The sequence below is a fragment of the Chenopodium quinoa genome, unplaced genomic scaffold (assembly GCF_001683475.1).
Source record: "Chenopodium quinoa cultivar QQ74 unplaced genomic scaffold, ASM168347v1, whole genome shotgun sequence".
NCBI lineage: Eukaryota > Viridiplantae > Streptophyta > Magnoliopsida > Caryophyllales > Amaranthaceae > Chenopodium > Chenopodium quinoa.
In genome coordinates, this window is record NW_018742817.1 from 325,288 (window position 1) to 345,093 (window position 19,806).

Below are 19,806 nucleotides of genomic sequence, written 5' to 3' on the forward strand. Positions count from 1 at the left end.
TTATTTTTTGTTTTGGCTTTTTGTTGGATCTAGCAATTAAATCGGCCAGTACTAGCGGTTGTGGCGGTGGGGCTTGGTATTCCATTGAGAGAGAGATCATAATATATTTTAGTAAATTAATTTCTAAGGATTATTTGGTAAATTAAGTGCTAATTTTCCCCATAAAGTATTGGAGTATTAATAAAACTATGTACTACCTCCGTTATAGATTATGTGTAACAATTTGACATAAACCAGAGAACAAAAATGTCTAATCGTTGCGCATAACCTGTAACGGAAATATTATAAAAGAAAAATAGTTGGGATAAAAGTTTGTTAAAAAATAACGAATGTGATAGGAAAAATATATTTAAAAAGTAGTAGTGGGTTTGGTTGGGGTCCATGAGAGAAGAGATATATAACATTAATATTTTTTCCGTTTTTTAAATATTGCACCACTTACATTTTAAGGAAATATCACAAATATTGCACCATTTCTATTTTAAGAAAATAAATATTTGTGTTCACACTACTGATGAGTGTCATTTATGGCACCCATAGGGTAATATTTTAGGATGATTTCATCTTCCTTTTTATGATTTCTTATCTTATTTTTAGTCCTTTTTCCTTTAATTCCTTTCTTTTTTTCTTTCCTTGTGTTTTTCGTGTTTTCTTCGTATTTTCCTTTTATTTGGTTCTTTTTGCCTTTTATTCCTTTTCGTTGTTATTTTTTTGTAGGTAAATAGGATTTGTCTTTACAAGGGAATCAAGATGGGCTATATTGACTAAGCAAGGAGGAAATAATCGACTCGGAGAGGGCTCAGAGAGGGCATGGAGAGGTCATCAAGCCCTGCCAGTCTACCGCGGGCGCGGGATCTTATGCACCAAATTGGCAGATTTCGACCAGGAACTCTCCGCGGTCTGGTCGCGGTCTTGCCGCGGGCGCGGGTAGTTTGGAGAGCCCGCTCGTACCAGAGAGACTGCGGCGCTCTGATCACCCTTTGGGAGCAGGGGACTCGCCGCGCTTTTGCCGCGGGCGCAGGTGCTTTTGCCGCGGGCGCGGGTGTTGCCCAGAAAGCCCGCGGAGTTTTCAATGGGTTCCGTACCCATTTTTCCGCGGACGCGGGGTTTATTGGAGAGGGCGCGGGAATCCCGTTTTTCTTCTTTGCCTTTAAATACACTTGTAATTCCTTTTTGAAGATAACTTTTAGATAATTTTCATTAGCTTAATTTTAGAGAGAGAAGTTAGAGAAAAGTTCTTGGTATTGGATTTGTATTTCAACATTGGATCAATCGTTCTTGGATTTCTTCATTTTCTATCATTAATGTTAGTAAGATTTTCTTCTTCTAGTTCATCTCTTACTTGATTGATTTAGTTTCATCTTTGATTATTTGTATTGTTTGGATTTGAATTGGATATTGTAGTTGATATTGCTTTCTCTTGATTTTGATTTAGAATGATGATCAATGCTAATTCTAGTGATTTGTTCTTGAATTACACCATGATTAGTGAGTAGATTAGTTGCTAGGGAGAAGGGGAAGCATGCTTGATTGATAATTTGTGCTAGTTGATGATCTTTGATTAATTGAATTGTTGCAATTAAATTGGTTGACATAGTTTTGCATGTGATTAATTAGATTAGGAATGATCAACCTATAAGATTAATCTAGATTGCATTGCATTTCTTAATGACATGACCCATCAATTTGAGAATTGATTTAATTGATCGAGTTTGATTGTGAATTTCCTTGATTAGCCATTCATAGTGACCCCTAGTTTGGCCTCTAGGATATAGCTCTTGAATTCTCTTGATTGCTACTATTGTTTGTCCTTTGCAATGCTTGAATCAAACGAAGAAATTGTCGATTAGCACGATTATTGAATTAGCATGTGGAACCAATATCCCTAGCATTTAGCTTATTGAATTACTTGATTAGTCTAATTTTGCTATCATAACACCAACCATTTTCTCACTTCAATCTCCGAAATAGCTTGATTTAGGCTAAAAAGAACACCAACTAACTCTTTTGGGTTCGATCCTATACTTACCTATACTTGTTTTAGGTTGATTTAGGATTTTATAAATAGTGTTTGATTTTGGGATAGGCAATTAACGACTAGTTTATTCCTCTATCAAAATGGCGCCGTTGTCGGGGAGTGAAATTGGTGCTTAGCTTTAGTTGTTGAGTCTATTTCATTTTAATTGAAAAAAAAATAAATAAAAAAAGATTTTCTTAAGGCTACATTTGTAGCCGTGCTACTAATATTTTCATTGAAGTTTTGCATGCATAGAGCTCGTGATCGATCCATTGTGCCTTTTGACCCGAAAATCGAAAGGACTCTTTCAAGGAGAAGAATTGCTAGTCGATCCTTTGAATTTAGTTCTTCAAGCGAAGAAGGATTTGAAGAGGAACTAGGCATGGGAGATCAACCAAGAGTTGCTTTGAAAGAATTGGGAATTCCCGGTGCGTACAAGTTTGAGAGTGGAATTGCTCCACCTACAACACCAACGAATGACTTCGAAATTAGGCCGGCTATGATCGCTTTGATCGAAAGGAGACAATATAGCGGAGCTAAGAATGAGATTCCGTTGAACCATCTCAAGGACTTCGAAAAGTATTGCAACACTATCAAAGTGAACGGGGTTTCTCAAGAATTCATCCGGCTAAAGTTGTTTCCATTTTCTCTCATAGGCCGAGCCTTGGAGTGGTTGGATAAGGAGGTAAAGCCAAATTCCCTTCGAACATGGGACGAACTCACCAAGGAATTCTTGTCCCGATTCTACCCACAAAAGAAAACGGCGGAGGCTAGAGCTTTGATTCAAGGGTTCAAGCAAAGACCTAATGAAAGCCTCTACGAAGCATGGGAGAGGTATAAAGAGTATCAAAGGGAATGTCCCCACCACGGAATTCCAACTTATCAAGTCATTCAAATTTTCTATGGTGGCCTAAGTCCTCAAGGCAAATCACGCCTTGATGGGGGTGCCGGAGGTCCCATAATGAATCGAACGGAAGAGGAAGTGGTGGACATTATAGAGGACGTGGTTAAGTACTATAGAGATTGGCGAGATGGTGAGAGGGATTCAGCTAGTAAGAGTGGCTCTTCGGTGTACTCTATAGACCATCTAAATGCGATCAACAACTTATCCTCACAAATGACAAACTTGGGGAAAGAAATGACCGCAATCAAGGCCAAGTTGGAAGGTCCCTTTTCTTCTCAAGCTTCGAATTCTCCCTCCCAATTTAAGGGGAGAGGTACCTTTTCTAACTCTCAACCCCCTTCCTCTTCAAATAATATGCGTAGTGGTTTCTTGTTTTGTGATGCATGTGGATCTTATGATCATGACTCTTGTAATTGCCCTCATGCTTCTCCGGAATGTGGTGATGATTTTTATAATAGTGAGAGTGAGCATGTGAATTATGTGTCAAATAATAATGTGCAAAGGTTTGATAATCAAAGAGGTCAATGGAATAGGAATTACCAAAACCAAGGTAATTTTGACAACTATAACCAAGGTGGTGGTTATAGGAACCAAGGGAACCAAAGTTCTCGTGGCAACTATAACAATCAAGGTTATAGTAGTCAAAATCAAAACCAAAATTATGGTAATCAAAACCAAAGTTATGGAAATCATAACCAAGGTAGTGGAAACGATAATCAAGGTTATGGTCAAAATTAAAATAGAGGTAATTAGAACAATCAAGGTAGGGGAAATTTTCAAAATAATTCTCAAAGAGGTCTCCCACCCGGATTTGTTCCAAAGACTCAAGGTGAAAATTCCTATTCACAATCTTCTTCTTCTAGGACCAATTTGGAGGAAATAATTGAAAATCAAACCAAGTTGTTGAACACATATATGGCCGTTAGTGACAAGAAGTTCAATGAAATGATGACCCACAATAAAATGCTCGAAAACCAAATTTCTTAACTTGCTAGTGATTTGAAAGACCAAGAAAGCCCTTCTTCTTTACCTTCCCAAGGCCTAGATCCCAAGAAACCCGTGAATGCTATTGTTACAAGGAGTGGTAAGGTTCTTGAGGAAAGATTGCCAAGGAGGAGTGATAACAAGGAGGTCCCAAAGGAAGTTTTGGTTGAGAATGAGGGAAGTAGAGCATCTTTAGATGAGGTTGTGGTTGAGACACCAAGAGAGGTGAGAGTAGAGAAAGAGATTGTGAAACCCAAGCTCCCTTATCCCTAAAAATTCATGAGACACAAGTTGGATGAGCAATTTAGGAGATTTATTGATATCCTCAAACAACTTCACCTTTCTCTACCTTTCACCGTTGTGATCAACCAAATGCCTAATTATGCCAAATTCCTCAAAGACATTTTGAGTGGAAAGAGGGCTTGTGATTTTGTGGAGACAATCAATTTGACTGAAAATTGTAGTGCGATCATCATGAACAAAATGCCACCCAAGTTGAAAGACCCCTGAAACTTTTCCATCCCTTGTGCTATTAACAAGATGCGATTTGATAATGCCTTATGTGACTTAGGAGCTAGTGTAAGCTTAATTCCATATTTGGTTTATCAAAGACTTGATCTAGGGGAACTCTTACCTTCTAACATTACCTTGCAACTAGCCGATAGTTCAATCAAGTTTCCAAAAGGTAAAGTGGAAGATGTTCCATTGAGGGTTGGGAAGTTTGTGTTCTCGGTAGATTTTGTTGTTTTAGAAATGGATGAAGATGCTACCATTCCAATTATTCTAGGTAGACCGTTTCTTGCTACCTCAGGTGCTATGATAGATGTAAAGTGTGCAAAGATTTCCCTTAAGGTAGGAGATGAGGTCATAGAATTTGATTTGAATTAAAGCATGAAATATCCAAGTTCCAACTCTCTTGATCATGTTGTGTCTTCCATGCATGAGCACTTTCTCACCTCTAACGATGCTCTTGAGAATGTTTTATTGAACAAAGACAAGCTAGGTGTACCATGCAAGGAGGTAGCATTTTATGAGAAATTGCTTAATGGAAGCATGGAGGAAGTGGATAAACAATTGTGCTTGAAGATCTCAAGCCATGAAGCTTTGCAAGCGGTCGCAACAAAAGAAGGTAAAGGTGTGCCTATGGTAGAGCTCAAACCTCTACCGTCACACCTTAGGTATGAATTCTTAGGCCCAAATTCCACTTACCCCGTAATTGTTAGTGCATCCTTGAGCGAGAGCCAAGCTCAAGCGTTATGTTGTGTTTTGAGAAAGCACCAAGGCACTTTGGGCTATACTATCGATGATCTTAAAGGTATAAGCCCCGCTTTGTGCAGGCACCACATAACGCTTGAGGAAGGCACCTTTCCTTCTATTGAACGACAAAGAAAGCTACACCCTCAAATGGGAGAGGTGGTGAAAAAAGAGATCACCAAGCTCTTGGATGCGGGAATCATATTCCCCATCTCAAGCTCTAGGTGAGTTTCTCCCGTTCATGTCGTTCCTAAGAAGGGGGGTATCACCGTAGTCAAGAATGAGAGTGGTGAGCTCATTCCAACTTGGACGGTCACCGGTTGGAGGATGTGTATAGACTATAGACGTTTAAATACATCCACCAAAAAGGATCACTTTCCCCTTCCATTCATTGATCAAATGTTAGAGAGACTAACAAGGCACAAGTTCTATTGCTTCCTTGATGGCTATTCGGGATTCTTCCAAATTCTAATCCACCCCGAAGATCAAGAGAAGACAACATTTATATGCCCCTATGGGACCTTTGCCTATAGGAGAATGCCCTTTGGCCTTTGTAATGCCCCCGCAACTTTCCAAAGGTGCATGATGAGCATTTTTGGAGACATGTTGGAGGAAGAAATGGAGGTATTTATGGATGATTTCTCCGTAGGTGGGGTTTCATTTGAAGAGTGCCTAGTTCATCTTGAGAAATGTTAGGCTCGGTGTGTAAAGGTTAATCTTGTCTTGAATTGGGAGAAATGCCATTTCATGGTGGAGGAAGGGATAGTGCTTGGGCATAAGATCTCTCATAAAGGAATAGAGGTGGATAAGGCCAAAATTGAGGTTATTGAGAAACTTCCACCTCCGGTGAATGTCAAGGGAGTGAGATCATTTTTGGGTGATGCGGGTTTCTATAGAAGATTCATCAAGGATTTCTCACTCATTGCCAAGCCCCTTAATGATATTCTTCAAAAAGATGTTGAGTTCGTTTTTTATGATAGATACTTGGAAGCATTTAATAGGTTGAAGAAGGCCCTAATCTCTACCCCCATTGTTCAAGCCCCATGATGGGATCTACCCTTTGAATTGATGTGTGATGCTAGTGATTGGGCAATTGGAGGTGTTTTGGGACAACGTGTGGACAAGAAGATTTATGTCATTTACTATATGTCCAAGACACTAAATGGGGCCCAAAAGAATTACACAACAACGGAAAAAGAATTCTTGTCCATTGTTCACTCTTTCGAGAAATTACGGTGTTATTTGTTGGGTTCCAAGACCATTGTCTTTACGAATCATGCGGTTCTAAAGTATCTCTTTGCCAAGAAAGAGTCCAAGCCAAGGTTGATTCGTCGGGTGCTTGAATTACAAACTTTTGAAATAGAGATTAGGAATAAGAAAAGTGCGGAAAATGTTGTGGCTGACCATCTTTCTCGCCTTGAGGGTGATCAAATTCATGATGATGGTCTACCAATTGAAGATAGAATGCTTGATGATGTCTTGTATGCCATTAAGGTTAAGGATCTCCCATGGTATGCCGAATTGGTGAACTTTCTAGCATGTGGGGAGTTTCCACCCTCTTTCTCCAAGAACCAAAAGAAGAAGCTCAAGAGGGAGGCAAGACATTACTTGTGGGATGAACGCGGGGTGGATGGCTTGCTTCGGGGTTGTGTCCCGAATGAAGAGGTGCCAAGTGTTCTAAAGATGTGACATTCGGATCCAAGTGGCGGTCATATGGGCGTTTCAAAAACCGCCACTAAGGTTCTTCAATGTGGTTTTTGGTGGCCACATCTCTTCAAAGATTCGTAGGGCTTTGTAAAGTCATGCGACCGATGTCAAAGGGTTGGGAATATCTCCAAGAGGAATGAGATGCCTCAACATCCTATTCTTGATTTAGAGGTGTTCTATGTTTGGGGGATTGACTTCATGGGACCGTTCCCATCTTCATATGGTAATCAATTCATACTTGTGGTTGTGGACTATGTTTCTAAATGGGTTGAGGCCATTGCCTCCCCTACTAATGACCACAAAGTAGTCTTGAAGTTGTTCAACAAAATCATCTTCCCAAGGTTTGGCGTGCCTAAGGCTGTGATAAGCGATAATGGATCTCATTTTTTTGTTCACAACGTCTTCCAAAAGATGTTGAGGAAACATGGAATGCATCAACGATTCGGCCTCCCATATCATCCTCAATCGAGTGGCCAAGTCGAGGTCTCCAATCATCAAATAAAGCTCATTCTTGAGAAGACGGTTGCAAGGAATATAAAGGATTAGTTGGACAAGTTAGATGATGCTCTTTGGGCTTATAGGACGGCTTTCAAGACGCCTATTGGTACCACTCCATATCGCCTTGTCTATCGCAAGTCTTGCCATCTCCCGGTGGAGCTTGAACACCGTGCTTTATGGGAAATCAAAAAGATAAACTTTGATTTAGAAAGTGTGGGGGAGAAAAGGTGGTTGGATCTTCATGAGCTAGAGGAGCTTAGACTTGATGCTTATGACTGTGCTAGCACCTACAAAGCTCGTTCCAAAGAAACTCATGATAAGCTTATTGAGAAGAAGGAGTTTTGTGTGGGTGATAAAGTCCTCCTCTACCACTCGAGAATGAAGTTATTTCCCGGAAAGCTCATGTCAAAATGGAGTGGTCCTTTCTTAGTGAAATATATTTTTGCTAATGGCACCGTGGAAATTTCTCCTTTGGATTCCTCATCTTCTTTCAAGGTTAACGGTCATCGGCTTAAGAAATATTTTGATGGAGTCTTTGTTGGTATAAAATGTTTCTTTTGAAACCACCTTGAGTGGGGTGGTAAACGTCGAGCTAATGACGTTAAACAAAAGCGCTTACGGTAGGCAACCCGGATTCTCACCTTTACTCTCTTTTCCTTTCTTTCTTTTATTTTTGGTTTTTTGTTGATTTTTGCTCTTACCTTTTCTTGTGTTTTTGGTTTGTTTTGTAGGGTGCCTTCATTCATCATATATGGACTAAATGTGTTTGTTGAGGGTGATAAGAGGTTTTAGAGTGCAGGGGAGAGGGCACCCCGCGCGCTTGGAGAGGCCTCGGGTGCCCTTGCTTTCAATAGTGGAAATCGGATCAGTAGCTCTCTGCGGGCTCTCCGCGGGCGTGGGTGCCTTAGAGAGAGCGCGTGGGAAATAGAGGGCGCGACTCATTTTCTAATATTGGATCATGAACTCTCCGCGGTCTCTCCGCGGGCGCGGAAATTTTGGAGCGGGCGCGGGCGAATTAGAGAGGGCGCAGCCCATGGTCAGGTATGAAATTTCTGGATTTTTCCAGAAACTCTCCGCGGTTGCCCCGCGGTCTCTCCGCGGGCGCGGCTTTGTCGAGAGAGGGCGCGGGGATCTGGGTTTTTAATAAACCCGTTTCCTCTCTCTTTCTCTCTCCTCTCTTATTTTCCCTTTCACTCTTAATTTTCCCCATTCTCTCTTTTCCTCCTCTCAAACCCTAACCCCCAAATCATCTCTTTCACTCAATTTTACTCAAATTCACCCTTGTTTTCTCTTAAATTTCCATCCAAATTTCCTTCATACTCCATTTTCATCAAGTTTGCCCTTCTTTCTCGTGGTTTTCTTTGGGAATTTCGAGTCTACTCGGTTTTGTGCTTAATTGGAGTCTTCAATCTTGGTATACTTCTCACCTTTGCTTTATTTTTGTCAATTTCAATTGATTTTTATGCATTGGTTGTGAGTGACCTTGATTAAGCTTGAGTATGATGTTTTTGGCTGTTTGTTTGGTGGTTTTGGAATTATTTTGGATGTTTTTGTGCTTTTTTTTTTTGTGATAGATTGTTAATATTGTTGGTTGTTGTTGGATTTTTTGTTGTTTGTTGCTTGTAACAGGTACTTTGTAGTTTATGGTGGTTTTGGGTGGTCTTGTGAACGGAGGTTTGTTCACGTTGGTGGTAGTGTTGAATTTGGGTGTTTTTTGTGATTCATTGTGTTGGTTGAGCTTGAAACTATGGATTTGTTGAGTAGAGTTAAGAGTAGCAAGAGAAGTTCAAAGCAATCCCCCGGCTAATCCTCTCGTGGCCAACCTTCAAACACCGAACCCCCTCAAAACCAAACTACTCAAGATAATGCCCCACCTCCTCCTTTACCCGCTCTCAAATTTCATAACCGGGCTAAATACACCCCTATCTATAATAAAATGAAATCCCGTAAATTTAGACCGTCCCGCAACTATTTTCCCGAGGATATGGAAAAATTGGGTGTTGATGTCGATCTTCACATTTTGCTCCGTAATCTTGGTTTGGTTGAGTTTGTAAAGTCATCCCCCTGAACTTATTTGGAACCATGCATTAAATTTTTCTCCACCTTTGAGTTTAATATGATGGGGGATACCGACTATATCATCTCTTTTCAATTCCAAGCATACCATGAACCTTGCGGAATTCAACAAAGCCCTTGGTTTCAACCAAATACCGAATTTTTGAGCCCTTGATTTCCCTTCACAAGACCGGATATAATGAGGTTGCTTGGTGGAGAGCCATATCTAGGAAGAAGTCGTTTGAATCTAAGGAATCGCTTGTTAGCGAGATCATTCACCCGACTCCTCGTATTCTCCATCGGATTCTTGGGTATACAGTGTTTAGTAAGCAAGATCTTGGGAAGCTTTTGAGGGAGGAGATCTTGGTGCTTTGGATGGCTACAAGGTCGGATTTGGGGCCAAGGTTGAATTTTGGGTATCTTTTCATGAATTGTTGTAAGTTGATCGCCAATGGGAAGAAGACGGGTGAGATTCATTGTGGTGGTATGATTACTAGATTGGTGCATTATTTCAAGCAAGAGCGTTTCTTAAGGTCTTGCACTCCGATAGGAAAGAGTGAAGACATATATTTGGATATGAAGCAACTTAACACCTTGCGCTTCATTTCTAAGACTAAGGGAAACGGTGGGTACTTTTGGCTAGTGCGTAATGTGCACCATTGTATGCTCCCAAACCAAGCTGCCACCTCAATCACTCGAGAGGCTAGGATTGTTTGGCGGATTCCCGAGGATGACGAGAGGGTTGAGAATGTTATGGAGGAGGATGATGGTGATGAGGACGATGATGATGATGATGGGCATGATGGTGAAGGTGGAGAAGGAGAAGGTGGGGAAGATGAAGAAGAGCAACAACAACAACAACCGCAACAAAGAGGAAGAAGAAGACAACAACATCACCAACAAGACAACCAAGGAGATGCATATCTCCGTGAGATGGAGGCTATGCGTGAGCATATGGAGCGCATGCAATTTAGCATGCAAGGTATGTATTCGAACCATCAAACTTTGTCTTTTCAAACTAGCGCCCTATATGACGCTAGTGTGCGTAGGGGGGAGGTCACTCCTCCGATGAACTACCCTTATGTGCCGCCCCAACAAGGGCCGGTGCCATCTTGGGGTGGTGATAACCTCCCCACGTACCCATATTGGCCCGAGGTTGCGAACCCCGATGAGCCAAGGCGTGACTTCCCAGATGAGTCCGGTCATTATGACTACCGGGTCTCGGGGGGGAGTGATTATCGGGGTGACCCCGACTATTACTATGTTCACCCCACTCACCCCGAGCTCTGTATGCAACCGGACCCTTTTGACTAATTGTCCACATCTCAGCTTGACCTTTTTAAGGGTCGTTATGGGTTCCCTCCCGGTTATACCGGAGGTTGGGATGTGGATGACGGTGGTGCCGACCCTAGTGGCCAATAGTTTCCCCCTTGGTTGTTTGATTCCCTTTTTGTTTCCTCCCTTTTAGCTTTGCATGTTTTTAGGCATCGCGGTCGATGCCCTTATTTTGTACGGGGGGAATCAAATAGGATGTTTTAGGGTAGGTTTTTGGGGAGGCACCTTGGACTCTTGGGGATGTGTTTGAAAGGGCTTTGATGGATTTCTTTTGCTTCGCTCTTTGTAGTCTCGTTGGTATGTTGTTTATCTTGTTGTCTTGGTTTTTGATGATGATGTTTTGTGGTCCCTTCTATGGATGATGATGATGGTTTCTCTGGTTCTTTGTACATAGTTTTCGCGTAAGTTTACTTTTGTTTGCTTTTGTTTGGAACTTACTAACAATTTCATTTTGTATATAGTCCTTTTATTTTCTTTTTCTCACCTTGCTCATAGCCACTGCTTTGGTCTTCGAAGCTTCTTAGAGGAGGTCGTTCTTGCTCTTTTATTATTGTAGCATAGCTTGGACACTTGGTGAGACCTTTCTTGTTTTATCTCATTACTTTTCTCCCTTTACTCTTCTTGGCTGCTTAGATTAGGATTAGTTTTAGGAGAGTTGAACGGTTCGAGGATGTATGATTATAACACCTAGTGTGTTTGGGGTCTTTGGCGATGTGGCCATTTGACCGCTTGTTTGTCGATTGGGAAATACGTGTTATGATTGCATCTTTGTCCTTTTCTTTGTTCTCCTACTTTTCCTTTATCTTGGTTTTCCATATTTTATTTTCTTTTCTCTTCTTTTTGTTCTTGGTTTTATACATAGCTTTTTGAGGCTTTATTTTTCATTCTTTTTTTTTTACTTGGATTTGTATACAATGGACTCTTTCTTTTGGATAATAACCTTACTAGGTGGTCATGGTATGCACGGTTTGAGAATACGTTTGGTTGATTCTAGGATAAAGCATGCTAGGGTAGTTGTCCAGAACTAGGGGGATCATGAAGCCGAATTCTACTTGTTTGTGGCATGTTGGTAGTTGCTCCCTATCTTCGATTTGACAACCTTAGTGAGTTTTTGCTACAACCATGTGAGATTCATACTTTTTCAAGCTTTCATCATATTCTTGCATGAGCGGCATGGATCCTTGACTTTCGCAAACTTAATCTTGTATCTTATTGTATGATTCCTAAGACCGAGACCGAACAACCTAGGGAGGAGAAATGCATTTTTTTCGGGGAGGCATTTTTCCTTTTTCTAGGATAGTTTCCTTATTTTTACTTTTGGGTTTAGGGATACATTTGCCTACTTGCTAACCCTTTGAGCCTTTTTCCCTTCTTTTCAAGCCACATCTCTAGATCTTGAGCCTTTTGTTTCATTTTCGTTTCCATTCTTGGTTTTTGTGAAGAAATTGTTCATTATTGTTGGAGTTTATGGTGGAGGAGTTTGGATATTTGGTTCTCTTGACAACAAGTTTGTGTTGTGTATATTTTTTGAATAATGGCAAGTGAATAAATGAAAAAGCCGTCCAAAGTAAAAAAAAGGCAAGGACAAAGCAAGTGCAAATTTGAAAAATCCGTCCAAAGTTAAAAGAGGCGAGGACAAAGCACTAATAAAGAAATATGGAAAAAAAAAGTGAAAAATGCAAAAATATTTTTATGTGAGTATTCTTCCGTTTTGAGCATTGAGGTCAATGCTTCATTTAAGCTTGGGGGGAAGCGTTCTCACGCTTTTTGTGTATATGTTTGTGATCTTAGCTTTGAATAAGCTTGGGGGTGTTGGTATTTTTGTTTGGTGATTAATTGATTATGGTGTAAAGAAATGCGCAATCTTTGCTTCACAATTTAGGTTAACCACCAAATTTTAAATTTAGCCTACCTTAATCCTTTTTGCCTTACGTTACAACCTTTGGGAAGACCTTTTGACCTAGGGGTTGAGTCATTAATCGGTGGAGGGAATTATGGGTTATAGCCTAAGGAAAGGGAATGCGAAGTCAAGATGTCGAGTAAGCCAAAAATTCGATCTTTTTCCGGTTCCTTCGTGAAATCTATGAGACGCTCACTAAGGGGAGATATGAGATTAGTAGGGGGAACGCGTTAAGATCGTTTGGGATGAAAGTGGAGTGTGACAACTAGTTCCTATGCTTAGCATATTTATGTTTCAATCAACCTTAGGTATCTTATAACGTGCATACCATTACTTACTTTAGAAAGGTTGTTTTTACTTTAACTATAGTCACTTTTGTAAAGTCCATTTCACAAAGATTTTTATTTTTGTTTTGTTTTTCAGTATTTGCTCTTTATTCTTGTATTTTGCCTCATTTTTCCTTCTTTTGTTTGTTTAATAAGAGTTATAGGTTATCTCTAGGAAACCTTTACGAGAGCATCACTCGTCCTCTAGAGCGATCTAGGGGTTTAAATGGCTTGTCTTTTGTTGCTAAAATTGACCGTGATTCCTACGAAAGTGAGTTATTGTATATTCTCACCTCTTTCTTTTTCTTATTTTATTTTTATTAAGCCCTTCTTTTTCCTTTTTAGCCTTTGTTTTGCTCGGGACGAGCAAAAGTCTATCTTGGGGGAATTTGATGAGTGTCATTTATGGCACTCATAGGGTAATCTTTTAGGATGATTTCATCTTCCTTTTTATGATTTCTTATCTTATTTTTGGTCCTTTTTCCTTTAATTCCTTTCTTTCTTTCCTTGTGTTTTTCGTGTTTTCTTCGTATTTTCCTTCTATTTGGTACTTTTTCCCTTTTATTCCTTTTCGTTGTTTGTTTTTGTAGGTACATAAGATTTGTCTCTGCAAGGGAATCAAGATGGGCTATATTGACTAAGCAAGGAGGAAATAATCGGCTCAGAGAGGGCATGGAGAGGGTATCAAGCCCTGCCAGTCTACCGCGGGCGCGGTACTTGACAGAGTAAAGTCGTATCCCCTAATCAAAAGTAATTCCTAAATCCTCTAACTAATGTAGATAGGGAAGTAGGGTCGAATCCACAAAGAAACGAGTATTTCTATTCCTAATTAATTAATATAATCTAGATTATGAAGTAACCAATATTTATATTTGAATAATAAACTAAGCTATGGAGATCAAGAATAAGGATAAAATAATATATAAAAGGATCTAGGGTACAAGTTCACCAAAAAATAATATTCCAGGGTAAAATATAATAATCATTCATCAATGCATATATTAATCAGCTTATAAAGGGCTTTCGCTACGTAATATAATCACACAATTAATTTACCGGCATTAAATCTCATCTTTCGAATCTCGATCTAACCATTTATAAATTAACCTTCCTATTGAAACTAGACCTAAACATCAATTCTCATCTGTCGAATCTCAAATCAATATTGTTAAACTCATGCATAAAAGATCTGTGCAAATCTAGTCACAGAGCATTAAATCAATCAATAGGAAATTAATCTAGCATTGACAATTAATAACCATAAATTACCCCTTCATATTATTCATGGATCCCCATAAACCCTAGAAAGAAAACTACTCACACATAGTAAAAACTAAACTAATCAAAGCAATAAAACAAGTCATGATGAAAGGAGTAAAATAAACAACTAAGATTAAGAGAAGAGAAATAGTTACCAAACTAATCTGTATTAATGGAAAGATTAAGAACAAGAGTTGAGAGAAAAGTTAAGAGAGAGAAAAAAATCCGAAGTAGAGAGAGAAAGTCCAAAAAAAGAGAGTCATCAAAATTCCGTACAAATCTCGTACTTAAACGTTTCCTAAAACAAAAATTAGAACTAAACTAATCAGGCTATATAAAAACACGCGCCCGATCGGGCCCGCCTTTTTCTTCGCGTTCCTTCTCAGCAGCATCGCCCGATCGAGTTAGACGCTCGCACGATCGGGCGCGCTATAGGCCACGCACAGCACCAGCGCCGCGCCCGATCGTGCCACTCCTTGCCCGATCGGGCCCTTGCTTCACTTTGAGGCTCGAACTTTGATTGGGCTTGAATTCTCGGCCCAATCCGGATTTCCTCTTTGGGTCTTGAATACTCGGTCCAAATACCTCGAAATCCCAATTACCGATCCCTTAATCACCGGCTCGATGACTCTAACCGGCCTTGGGCTTCAAAGATGGTCGTGCACTTCTAATTCCCGTAGTCGCTCCATGAAAAACCTGAGAAAATGCTCCAAAGGCGCAAAGTTCCTACAAAACTCAACAAAGACTACGAAAACACTAGAAAACACAAATTAGTAATAAAAGTGGCTCGAAAGAGCCAAAAACTCTACTAATTATGACCAAGGGACGGGGGTAAATTACTATATAAAATGGACACATCAAACTCCCCCAAGCCAAACCTTTTCTTGTCCCTAAGCAAAGATCTCATCAATGAATCAATAAATATGCTTCACCCCAAAAGTAAAAATCAAACACAAACGATTCAGGGTAAATCAAATAAACATGCTTCAAAATCAACCAATCAAATCCATCTAATTACCAATCTTCCCTAACAATTGTCAAATAGAGTAAACCACAAGAGCATATAGAATTCAAGACTAGTGCTCACGCACTCAACTCTCATTTTTGTGGCGAGTAAAAGATGTACTCGATCGCTCTCCATCCAACCCCTTTATGTGGATAATGCCCTCCCAACTCACACTCTCGTGTGTATAAAACAATGAACGCTCAATCCTACTAGTCAACTCGAAATATGCCAAATCATAACTTGCATTGATAAACAAAACTTTCACATTCATACAATTCTATGCACAAAGGTCGGAAGGTCTTTAAAGCTTGTAATGTAAGGCTAGGGTAAAGGGTAGGATAAATTTGGGAGTATGTGAGAGAAAAGCTATGCATTAAGGGAGCCAAATCCTATCAAAACCCATGATCAAAATAAATAATGATCAACATCTCCTACATAACCAACTCTAACATCAACCAAATATACTCCAATCATAATAAATAATCCCAACTCTTACAAAATCACTCATAAAATACAATAATGAAGAAGTGGAGTGAATAAACAAACTTTATTTCCAAACTTGAATTTTTCATTGAAGCTCTATTTTCTTTAATCAACCTCCAACTAGAACATTTGAACATTGAACAATTTTTTTTCTTTTGCTCTGGAAGTTCACTTATTTTTTTCAACATATTTTTTTCTTTGAACTTCCCCTTTTTTTTCATAACATCATGCTTTATTTTTCAAGAAAATATAACTCTCAAACTCATCAAAATAAACATGATCAACAACAAACAACTTCTCAAAAATCCACCCAAATTGTGCAAATAATAAGCACACTACAAACTCCCTCACCTCACTCACTAATAGCTCCCCCAAGCCAAGCTTGGGACTAGTAACCAATGGGGCAAAATAGGCTTGTAATGTGGCTAATAAATAACAAAAAGTCAAGGCAACAACATGGGTAGCAAGAAGGGAACAAATGTATCTACAATATCTGGAGGCTACTTAAAAGAACAAATGCCTTCGTCCTCCACAATGCGCATAATAATGAATCATATAAATATTACTAATAGTTACAAACCAATACTCAAATTCATTGACATACCAGGAAATATGGAACTATCACACATTCCTTACCAAATTCAACTAGTCAAGCACTATATTCACAATTAGTTGGACAAAATTGACGCATGTTAAAGTTTCAAGGCAATCAAACATCAAATCATGATCAACTAATCCACAATGCCTATCATCAAATACCAAGAATCAAAATAATTTTCTCAAGTAAGGGGCACAGGGAAGCATAATTTACAATTCATTGGAACGTATTTTTGGATTTTTTATTTTTTCAATTTTTTTTGTGTTTTTCATATATAAGAAAGCAATAAAAACTATACTAGGAAAGCAATAAATAGAGAAAAGAGAAAGAAGGTTACCATATATACAAGAAATCTCCCCCCAAGCCAAATCAAGCAATGCCCTCATTGACTTGGGAGGGTAGCTAGGAGGAGCTACTCCTCATCGTCATCCATCCTCTCATATCCTCCTCCATGACTCGAGCCGGCACCACCCTGGCTCGGTCTAGCACCACCATAACCCGAACCACCTGCAAAGTAGTTAGGGTCTACATTCCCCCCATACCCCCAAAAGGATCATCACCCCCATAACCATGGACTGAAGAGTAGTCCACATAAGTACCATATGCACCGGGGTGAGAATACCCTCCTTGAGGGTATTGGAACCAATCGGGAGCAAGTGAATCGGGGGGAATAGCCCCCCAACGGGCATAATCATCATACATTGGGTATAGACCCCTCCCGAGGTTCCTCTCTATGTGTCCTACCCGCCCATCCAAGGTGCTTAACCTAGAATCTAGGTTTTGCATCATACCCTCAACTCTCCCTTGCCCCATCTCGATACAGTCTAATTGGCTCCTAAAAGTCGAAAAGTCATAAGGGGCATTGGGTTCAACGTTATAGTCGACTGAGGAAGTGGGTATACTATAGGTGAAGGGTGGAGGTGGTGGGTAGTGTGGTGAATGGTGAGTGGGGGAGTGGTCTAGGGGAGATTGGTGGGGTTGAGGTGAAGGGTGAGGTGGTTGAACCTCACCATGACCGTTAATCTCGAAAGTGTAAGAAGGCGTCCCCTTCTCAAATTTGGTCAAGGTGGGGTTGGGTAAAGTGAAAGCATTATCCCTCCTACCCGATTCCCGTTGAATCACCCACCAAGTCTCACCTCCCATGACATTAATCCAATTAAGGCCACCTAAATAGGGTATTCTCACCCATCTAAATTGAACATGAGAAATTAAAGCATTAGATTTTATGACATTAAAACTAGAAACGAATTCTAAGGTTAAGTAATCATAAGTATCATAATGCATGTTAAAGAAACCACTCATGCCAACCCCCTTGAACAACTTTTCTACATGCTTATCAATTCCTAATCTAATAAGGGTGGGGTGATGAATAAAACGAGTGGGAATTTCCTGCCTCGAAGTGAGGTTGATCATCCTTTGTTTTTGCTCTTGGGTGGTGATGACCACCCTCTCCCATCCCGGAACTTGCAAATCCGGGTCAATTCCGGCCTCTTGTTGCCTTGAGCTTTCCTCCCTTACAGTTCTTGATCTCTTGAGAGCCATTTGTGATTATAAAAGATAGGAATTGAAGACTTTCACTCTCTCGGGGTTTAGAGAAAATTGAGAGAAAGTGGTAGAAATTAGGTGTAGATTGTAGAGAAAGATGAAAGGATTAAAAATATGCAAAAAATTTTGAGTTTTGATGGAAGGATTGGAGAAGATCTTGAAAATAAGTGAGTTTGAAGGTGTAAAAATGGAGGTTTTAGAGAGAGAAAGTAATGGTGAAGAAGATGAAAGAAAAAGAAAGTGAGGAAAGAAAGAAGGGGAAAGGATATAGGGGACGGCCTAATAAGGCGCGCCCGATCGGGCAAGCGTCGCCCGATCGGGCAGATAATGCTGAAATCCAGAACCTTAGTTGCGCGCCCGATCGGGCGCAAATACGAACGAAAATTTCGCCCTTTCACTCGCCCGGTCGGGCGAGCTTCGCCTGACAATTCTTTTCCTTCACTCGATTTGCGCCCTATCAGGCAACCTCGCCCGATCGGGCTAATTTAGCTCCGATTTCCAACTCTCCTTTCGCGCCCGATCGGGCAGCCACGCCCGATCGGGCGAAATTAAAGTTGAAATTTTCCCTTGGTTGCACGCCGATCGGGCGAGCTTCGCCCGATCGGGCCCATGCCCAGTCAGATGTCCTTAGCTTTTTCTTCGTCTTCAAATTTTTCTAAGTCTTTTGACTTCTTAAACCTATACCTGTACAAAAACACTTATAAACGGTAAAATTTCACTCTCCTCGCCTCTCTAAAATAAAAAATAAAAATAGAGAAAAAGGAAAACTAGTCTAGAAAGCAAGAAATACGGGTTGCCTCCCGCAAAGCGCTGGTTTATCTAGGTCCCGCACGACCCTCTTACCAAGTACAATAACTAGGACCCTTGGCCTAACGCTTGATCGAGTGGTTTCTCACCCGGTGTAGCGGTGTTTAGGCTGCGATGCGGCTTCCTGACTTACCCTGTGGGACGCCAAATCACCTTATCTGGCGGATCCTCCTTAACTTGGGCTGGGGGATCTTCAATGCTACGCACCAAAGATCCTTCTTTGATCGAGGGTTTCTTCAAATTGTCATTGCATTCAACACTTGCAACTCGATCTGGTGGGATACCTACCATAGGCTCGATTTGCACAACTTGCTCGATGAATTCCACCTTTTCATCTTCGAAACCAAGACCAACGGTGTAAAGTGCTCTTTTTATTGCATCGACTTCCTTCTGCCATTTGTCTATCTCATTTGAAAGGGATGCAACACAAGATACCGCCTCCAAGGGATTTTTTTCAAGAGCTTGGGGCTTGTTAGAATAATTTTCAACCACATTAACACTGAAACATTTCTCCTCAGTCATGGAGCTTTTAGGGGCATTATTCAGATTAAAAACAACTTTATCATCCCCTACTGATAATGTTAACTTGCCACTTCTTACACCTATGACTGCTCGTGCAGTGTTAAGGAATGTTCTACCCAAAATAATTGGGGTTTGCATATCCTCAGCCATATCAAGAACAACAAAATCTACAGGTATATAAAATTTACCTACTCTAACGGGGACATCCTCTAAAACACCTAAAGGGTATTTGAAAGAACATTCGGTCAGTTGTAGAGTTATATTGGTAGCTTTTAATTTACCCATATTCAACTTAGAACACACAGATATTGGCATGACGCTAACACTTGCACCTAAATCATATAATGCATTATCAATCAAGAGATTGCCAATATGACAAGGGATAGAAAAACTACCCGGATCTTTTAATTTTGGTGGAGATTTATTTTGAAGTACGACACTACACTCTATAGTGAAAGCTACTGTCTCTACCTCACTAATATACCTTTTCCTCGTCAATATTTCTTTCATAAATTTTGCATACGAGGGGATTTGTGTGATTAATTCAGTGAAGGGAACTGTTACCTTCAAATCTATTACCACCTCCAGGAACTTACCAAACTGCT